We start from the raw sequence: 8,650 nt of genomic DNA, 5'->3' as shown, positions 1-8,650 counted from the left end.
ATCAACCACTTGGGCCCGAATTCCTTATCGTAATCCATAAAAGTGTTAACAATGAATACCTGCTCGAAACACCCCAATTGGTGTCGTTCTAAATATTCATCTGTTTTTCGGCAATAAACGTTCTGATCACATTTCAATAGTATGTGATGAAAAATACGAAAATGATAAGTAAAAATTAAAATAAAAGGATTAACATAAAGACCCAAGCAGGTAATTATTTTAGACGACTGCACGATAATACAGTTATGAAAAGTCACTTCTCTAACAAAAATTTATAATACAAAATAAAAATCAATAAAGAAATAAAGTGTTTCTAAATTAAGTACTTCTAGAAAAACCCTGCATAGCTATAATGGGGAATGTTCCTCAATTTGGGTTATTACAGCAAATGCAAGTTTGAACAAAATAAAGTTGAGTTTAATTCATGAGTTTTTCAAATTCACTTCGAAAAGTATTCAAATTGACGTTTCAAATATTGGGTTTTGATCTTTAAAGGGATTTGTTTCTAATTCAAATATTGGCAACAGCGCCTATATCACGTTGAAATAATTTATACGTACCTAGATATTCAATTTTAAAAAAGGAAAATCATCTTTATAAATCAACAATTAAGGCCAAATAAAAATTATAGTTCAATACCACCTCCACGAGCCGCATGAACAACAGTTGTTTTGTTATTTATTTATATAGAGGAAGATAGGTTAGGTGCACAAACTGTCATATGTCACAGAATGTCTCGGAACTCGGAACATAAGTAAACAGAACAGCACGCCTCTGAAATATGTCATCTTTGTTTGTCTCATACAGGTAACAGATTCGATATCCTTTATTAGCTATAACCGATGTTGCCAAATGGTGAAATAGAAACGAATCCCTTTAAATGTTGAATGCATTATTTCATTCCAATTTTTTAGGTATTTAAATAATTTTTTAAAGAAAAAGGTTGAAATTATAAGTTTAAAATGCGTTGTTTTAGAGCTCTTTTATGAAAACTAGTTGATTTTCGTCAGGAGGAACATTCCCTATAGATCAACTCTTGTTTCTCGTTTCTTTTTTTTCTGTATCTATTGCACTGATTCCAAATCTGTACTCAGATTTTTGCTAGCAGCTCTACTTTTTGATATTTTTATAAAAAAACATAGTTTTTTGTTATATAACAATTTATTTAACTATCTTATTAGAACAAATCGACGTAACTTTTGAAATAACTTATTTCACTGGAAATACTTAGTGGTGGAAGCATGGTCAAAAAGAGCATGGGGACATTTCAGTATAGTCGAAGTAAACGATATTGTGTATAGTTAAAGTTGGCGGCACTCTCAAAGGCCAAAAAAACCAAATACATGGAAACAAACCAGCAGCAAAAGTAGTCAACGTGGACTGTAGATTTAATCTAATAAAATCATTGAAAAAAAAACAATATACAACTGTTCCAAAAGCAATGAGATTCCTACAACTGATATCATGAGGTAGAATTGAATAAAACATCCGGCCATAACGTGAGCTGATGTGACCAAACTCTTCAGAATTGAATAAAGAAACTAGGATTTAGATTTGAAATAATAACAAACGTCAAGCAGTTATGGAAAGCAGAAAAATGGTGGGATTGCGTAACAAATACTTAGAACAAATAACTAAATATAGACAAGAATAACGGTAAATTTTCCATTTGAACGAATCTTGGTATGACACTTACTACACAGTTACGAAAGAGTGGACTGATGGTTCGAGAATGGGTACGCCTAACATGCCTGCAAACAAAGGATCGCGACTAATCATTGTGCATTGCGGAGGAAGTAAAGGATGGGTTCCAAATTCTTTGAAATTATGTGGAAAAAAACTTGAGGACTGCAATGTTGACTATTATAAGAACATGGAAGCTAATATTTTTGAGGAATGGTTTGAAAACATATTGGTCTCAAATTTGGATGCGAATATCATTTGCGACAGCTCATCAAAGTACCAAATGAAAATTCAAGGAAAGATGAAATATAAACTTTTTTTAATGGACAATAGTTTGCATTTTGAAGATTACTATGCCAAAAACTAACTTCTCGAAGTTTTACAGACAAACACAATTGGAAAAGTGTATGCCCTTGAGAGTATTGCTGAAAAGTATGAACACACCATATTGAGACTTCCCCCTATTTTTGTGTTCTCAATTCCATCGAGTTGATTTGGGGAAAATTGAAACAAAGCATCAGGAGTAAAAACATTTTTCCAAAATTTTATAAAAAGGTAATAGAACTAATTAAAGAAGAAGTATCTAATATTACCAAAGCAGACTGGCAGTTTACTTGAACTAATAATAATAATAATAATACCTAATATGTAATATAGGCCAGTAAATTATTCTCTGATCAAAATTTCCAAAACGGACTGCCCTCTGCTGTTTGTCTGCTTCAACCAATGAGAAATTCGTCAGATGAAATGATGGCTTGGCTGCGCAAGAACAAACTGTAATCTTCTGTGACTGTAGACTCCTATGCGACTCCCTTGTTCCATTAGCGCCTTGTTTGCACCGACAATGGGCCTAACAATAATCCAAACTGGACACAACAGTCCATTTGACAATTCCGCTTGCAGTAATTATCAAATTCCACCCTGTCGAATAATTTCTTTCGCTCCGCCTCTGCCAAAATATGATTCATATTCCATGTCGACCGTCTTCAGATTTTGAAATCCATAAAGAATGTTAATTTTTTTTCATATGATTTAATAAATAAAACATTCGACATACTTGGTATTCATAATTTTTTTTAGATAATCTCATGGGGAGTCGAACAAAATCCAAACATGGTTTCTCGACAGTGTCCGAAAAGCGTGTGGGATCTAGTATAATATTCCGTTGATCTCCATATGTATATGCGAAAGGCACCATATCAAATTTCAGCGGACTGAAAAATTTATCGTTTCCTTGACATTTCGGTGCTCATTATGATGCAGTGTTATTGTTATTTATTTCATAATTGTTCTGCCCGTTTTTGGGTAACTGTGAGTTTTTTATGTAGCTAGAATGTCTTCAAGTAAAAACAACAAGTATTCAACAACAGATTCATGAGAAAGAGCAATTGTAATCATCATTGTACAATTATATCATTTGATTTTCATGAAAGAGCTAAGTTGGTGCTATCTTCCATACAAAAAGAGAGCTTTGGAAAAGATTTGGTTCATTGAACATTAAAACCGCCAGAGCCTAATTATAATAATAATAATAATGTTTATTCACCATATTGATCACATGTATACAGGGGTGCACAAAAGTCCGGAATAAAATTAATATCTTTTTAACCAGTATTTTAGGAAAAAAACGCTTCAATTGATTTCACGTTGTACGCATTTTTTGGCAATAAAATGAAATATTTTTTTCCAACCCCTTTGCTGCAACCCTCCCCAACTTTTTTTTTCAAATGCAACCCTATGTCGTGTATGGGCTCATTGAAAAGCTCGTAAAAAATAGAATCTGACCATACCCTTTATTTTTTTTACTCATGTGATTACCACGAAATGAGAAAAAACTCTTTCAAAACCAAAAAAGTTAGAATTACCTACGTAGTGCTATCTAAAGGTGAATTAACGTTGTAAAAAACAAATAAGTGGTGATGATGTACATTGCTCAACAATTGCTAAGGATCACCAGTACCTATTTTCTAAAATTTTACAAATTTTAAGAACAGACCAACCGGGCCAGGCACCACAACAATTTTTGTTGATTTATGTGTAAAACTGAACATTCTGTGGATTTTATTTTTTCACCAAAACCTTACCACATAAAATTAGTTCCATCCCAAGCAATTGTTGACCAGTGTACCTCAAACAGAGAAAAAGGTTGTTGCATTTTTTGTACCAAAATGAATGCCCTGATAAGAACTATTGTCTTGACTCTTGACTCCGTTTTAAAATTGTGGCATTTCTGGGTGAAATTGAAATTGTATGTATGTTTAGTGTATTAATTGGGTACCTTCAAAGTGTTCTTTTTTAATTTGCTAAACAAAAATGGTATTGTCAGAGAGGCAGCGTATCGAAGTCTTGATATTGTTAGGATGTGGGGATAGAATGCGGAGTCAAAGTGAGGTGTGTACTTTATTTAATGCAAAATATCCGGAAAATCACATTTCCCAGGCTACTGTGAGTAAGATTTTACACAAATTTGAAGAACATGGTACAGTGAAGGTCTTGCTCAGAAGTGGCCGGCCACATGTTTTAGACGAAGATCAAAAATTGGACATTGCTTTATCTCTGCGAGAAGGTCCACATTTGTCAAAGGTTTCATTAGCCCAAAACAATCCTGCGTCTAGACGTACGATTGGGAGGTTTTTGAAAACATAAAAAGGTATGTCCTGTCCAAGAGCTCTTGGAAGATGACTATGACAGGCGTTTGCAATTCTATGAGGAAATAATGAAGCAATGTGTCGAGAATAATGGGTTTCCACTCAACATACTCTTTTCGGACGAAGCTACTTTTTAATAACATGGAGTAGGTATATAACAAGCACAACTATCGATTCTGGAGTCAGGAAAACCCACACTGGATATGCGAAGCTCGTACGCAGCGTCCTCAGAAAGTAAATGTAAGGGCAGGCATCATCAACAACAGAATATTAGGGCCACACTTTTTTGAAAGAAAACTTACAGCTGCACGCTACTTAGACTTTTTACGCTTTGAATTAGTCCCTGCTTTAGCTGTTATGTTTCCCAATGAAGCAAATCCAGATATCCCCACTGAAACACTTTGGTTCTAACAGGACGGCGCTCCCCCACATTTTGGTATTAATGTCAGAGAATATCTCGATGACATATTTGCAGGACGCTGGATTGGATGACGTGGTACAATTGAATGGCCGCCAAGATCCCCAGACTTAACGCCATTAGATTATTTTTATTGGGGATATATGAAAGACAAGGTTTATCAAAATGTGCTGGCTAATATTGCAGATCTATAAAGCAGAATTATAGTGGAATCACATAACATACCGGCACTATTCCTCCACTAGAATCCACAATGCCGAAAATTCAAAGATCAATTTAAGAAACATCTTCTGCATTGTCAGAAATAAATACTTCATTCATGATACGGTTGAATTTTCAAGTTTCATTTGCGCCAAATAATCCAAAATTACATCATCTGTAATAGTTATGCATTTCTTCATTTCCATCCATCTCAAGAACAAATCTTACCTGCTGGACTTTGATCTTTCAGCAACAATTGTACCTATTATAGCAGCAGCAGCGGCGTTGGAAATTTCGTAAGGCATAGTTTCAAACTCACTATAGCTGCTGCTTTCTATATTTTATTCGATAATTGCGAATAAAAACCATGCAACCTCATCAAAACCAAAATGTCAACTGTCAAATAGCTGTCAATCGTTATTCCGTTATTAAGGTTTTCATATTTACAATGACAACAACGATGTGATTCTTCCCGGCCTAGTTCGAAAAGTACGTAGAGGAGAACGTCCAAATTTGGGCTAGGGTCTAAATTCTGGTTAGCGTGATATTCAGTATAAGGAGGTGCTGGAACCTAGCGGAGAGAAAGTAAAACAATGTTCAAGGTCGTTCCCATTGCTCAGTTAGAGGGATAGTTCTGTTCCGTGACACGCATATGCGTAGTGAAATATTCTTTGAATTTGAACATCTGAAAACTTTTGCATTTTATTAAATAATCTAGGTATATGACAAGAGCATTCTTACTAATGAGTTTGATTATACATATATCAAGGTTTTAATATAAACATAGTTCTTACCTCTTCTTTTATTTGTTCGTGTATAACTAACCTCAAACCGACGTACGCCATAGCAAAGGCTCAAATTCAGGCTCAGTGGGCCATCTATTCAATATTTCTTATTCTTACCGTTTGCATTACAGAATGCCGAGGAAAAAACCCAAGTACACACCTAAGAATAAAAGGAAGAACTGGAATGCTATTCGCTATTCGTGCCGTTAGGCTTTGTTTATGTTTTCCAGTGTATCAGGTACTCCTAAATTTGGGCCTAGCCCAAATTTAGACCACACTTCAAAAATATGAGATTTTGGCATAGGTATAATTTGTTTCGATGAAAATCTTTAAAATAGCTTTATTTTGTAGTTTTTTAATATAATGAACTCAAATAAAACCTTTTAAACGTGCAATTTATTCCTAGTTTAAGTTAATTATATTTATTTTAACAAAGTTATGGTTAAGAAAGTAAACGGTAGCCCGAATTTGGACCAACTCCTCTACTAGGCCGGAAAAAAGCTACTTTCCCAAAGAAAATGTGGGTACTTCCCGGACGATTGCCGTCAAAATATTTCTTTTACACTTTCTTGAATTCAACAAAAGAAACTTCTAGGAATAATTGAAATGTATTCAATCATTCATGAGAAAACCAACCTATAATTATCCTTCAACCGTTGGGAATAGGAGATACTAATGGAATTTCACGAAATCATAATATTTTTTGAGTTCACGGCTAGCAACATTCAATACAATTATCAGATATGGAGTGTCAGATAATCAATATTAATGTTGATGCAATTGAAAACGGATAAGTTAAACTATTATAATGTTCAAAAACTTTGCTAATATAAACAGTTTGTAACTTCAATGAACAGGTCAATTTTTGACCCCTTGACATTTTACCTTGGAGGGCATTTATTGCATTGATTTATAGACGGTAATTCAGAAGGTTTTTCTATATTAACATTCCACAGAAGAAACGAAAAGTTTGCTTGTTTGAGAAATGATTTATTGATGAAACTCAACGTACGGTGTCGGCGCACAAAAGGTTGTTGTAAATGTGTCACATGAGGCTTCCATTAGTGGAATAAAGGAATGTGATTTTTCAAAATTTTCCCCAACATACAGGGTACTCAATACAAGAGTGGCATATCAAAGTTGACTATTTTTTTTAATGAAATGACATGAAATAAATGAAGATGACCCTGGCAGAAGAATATACTTTTGTTAGTTAATGTCTGAACGTTTGATCCCAAATCGAAACTGCACAAAAATTACTTGTGTTAGTGACGAATGCATTTTTCTTCAAACGGAAACGTCAACCGCCAAAATGTGCGATATTGGTCGGACATAAACCCATTCATGTTTCGAAATGGTTACATTTACTTTTACCCAGTACAGTAATCTGTTTTGCCGACGACACCACAATGTTACAATCAAATTGTAATTCTCAAATTTACTTTTAAATACCAAAGAAACCGAAGACAAAGCAGAATACTGGTTTACACCCAACAAAGTGAAACTTAACAGGAAAAAACTCAGAAAATAACTATATCTTCTGATACCAGGGTAACAATCGAAGCTCAAGTTAAATTGTCGGAAGAGTCGCTTCGATGGGAATCACATATTGACCATCTCTGTGAAAAACTCTCGACACAGTTGTTTCTTTTTCGCCAGTTGAAGAAAGCATTGAGCCATAAAACACTTCTCATTTCGTATCATTGCTCTTTTCACTGTCACCTGTCATATGGCTTACTCCTTTGGGGTAGATATAATTACGCGATCAGAACTATTCGCGTGCAGAAAAATGACATCAGAATTATAGCTGGAGCTCCATTCGATGCATACTGTCAACCACTTTTTAGAAAATTGGGAATGTCTTTTCCCTGTATGTTGATTTTCGTCTCACTGTTAGAAATACATAAAAACATAATACTACTCTCCAAACACTCATCATAATTATGAAACTAGAAATGCGGGACAACTCAGACAGCCAAGATTTAGACTTGAAATGTCATTACGAAATGCTCTGGACGTTAAATTATTTAACAAACTTCCATATAATGTGACTGAATTGTATTTGAATTTGTTCAAAAGGAAAATCAAAGAGTACCTTATACGAAATTGTTTTTATTCTCTTCATGATTTCATGCAAATATATATATATATATATATATATATATATATATATATATATATATATATATATATATATATATATATATATATATATATATATATATATATATATATATATATATATATATATATATATATATATATATATATTTTTAACATTACTATTTATATATTTAAAAATCTTTTTTAATAATTCTATTCTTTATTTGTAAATTATTTTTTAAAGCATTTTCAAAATTCATTTTTAATGCTGCTTTTATATTGTTCTCTTTATTTGCACAATAATTTGTACCACCTGTCTATGACTTGTCACAAATGTATATTCATAACGTGATTAAATAAAAATATATCTATCTATCTATCATTCAAACTCCCGAGAAAATATATGTCTATTCAGAAATATTGAAAAGTGATATTGTTCGTCCCATATATCTAGAGGAGAATCATGACTGGTGGTTTATATTTGTAAATTCTTCAAAACTTCATTCGCATACGAATTCAAGAAATTGAGACCAACAATCAAAATGAATCCAAAATCACAGTTGTTTTCCAACAAGATGGTGCGTCCTCATGTGGAATGGTAGGGGTGATCCATTGGAATGGCCTGCTCGTTCGCCGGATTTGACTTCGCTCGATTTTTTCCTCTAGGGATATATCAAATCGAGAGTTTATGTTACGCAATCTGGCACAAAACGGAAACTTAGAGACAGAATTACTGAAACTTATGCTAACATTATCCCGAAAATATTCCAAAATGTCATAAATGAATTCTAAAATAGACTGTTTCACTGTCA

The 8,650-nt window shown here is 33.5% G+C and overlaps 1 long non-coding RNA gene across 1 annotated transcript; it reads left to right on the top strand.

The window, feature by feature from the left end:
* The first annotated feature begins 5,498 nt into the window (after positions 1 to 5,498).
* Positions 5,499 to 6,130, top strand: LOC111509714 (uncharacterized). Its single transcript, XR_002722675.2, has 2 exons — positions 5,499 to 5,802; positions 5,867 to 6,130. It is a non-coding gene; the product is annotated as an uncharacterized lncRNA (long non-coding RNA).
* Positions 6,131 to 8,650: the final 2,520 nt, after the last annotated feature.

The sequence above is a fragment of the Leptinotarsa decemlineata genome, unplaced genomic scaffold (genome assembly GCF_025532065.1).
Source record: "Leptinotarsa decemlineata unplaced genomic scaffold, Ldec_3_MD MMD2_tig00000251_RagTag_RagTag, whole genome shotgun sequence".
Taxonomy (NCBI): Eukaryota; Metazoa; Arthropoda; class Insecta; order Coleoptera; family Chrysomelidae; genus Leptinotarsa; species Leptinotarsa decemlineata.
Note: the sequence above shows the minus strand (reverse complement) of the source record. Positions and strands in the feature narration are given on the sequence as shown.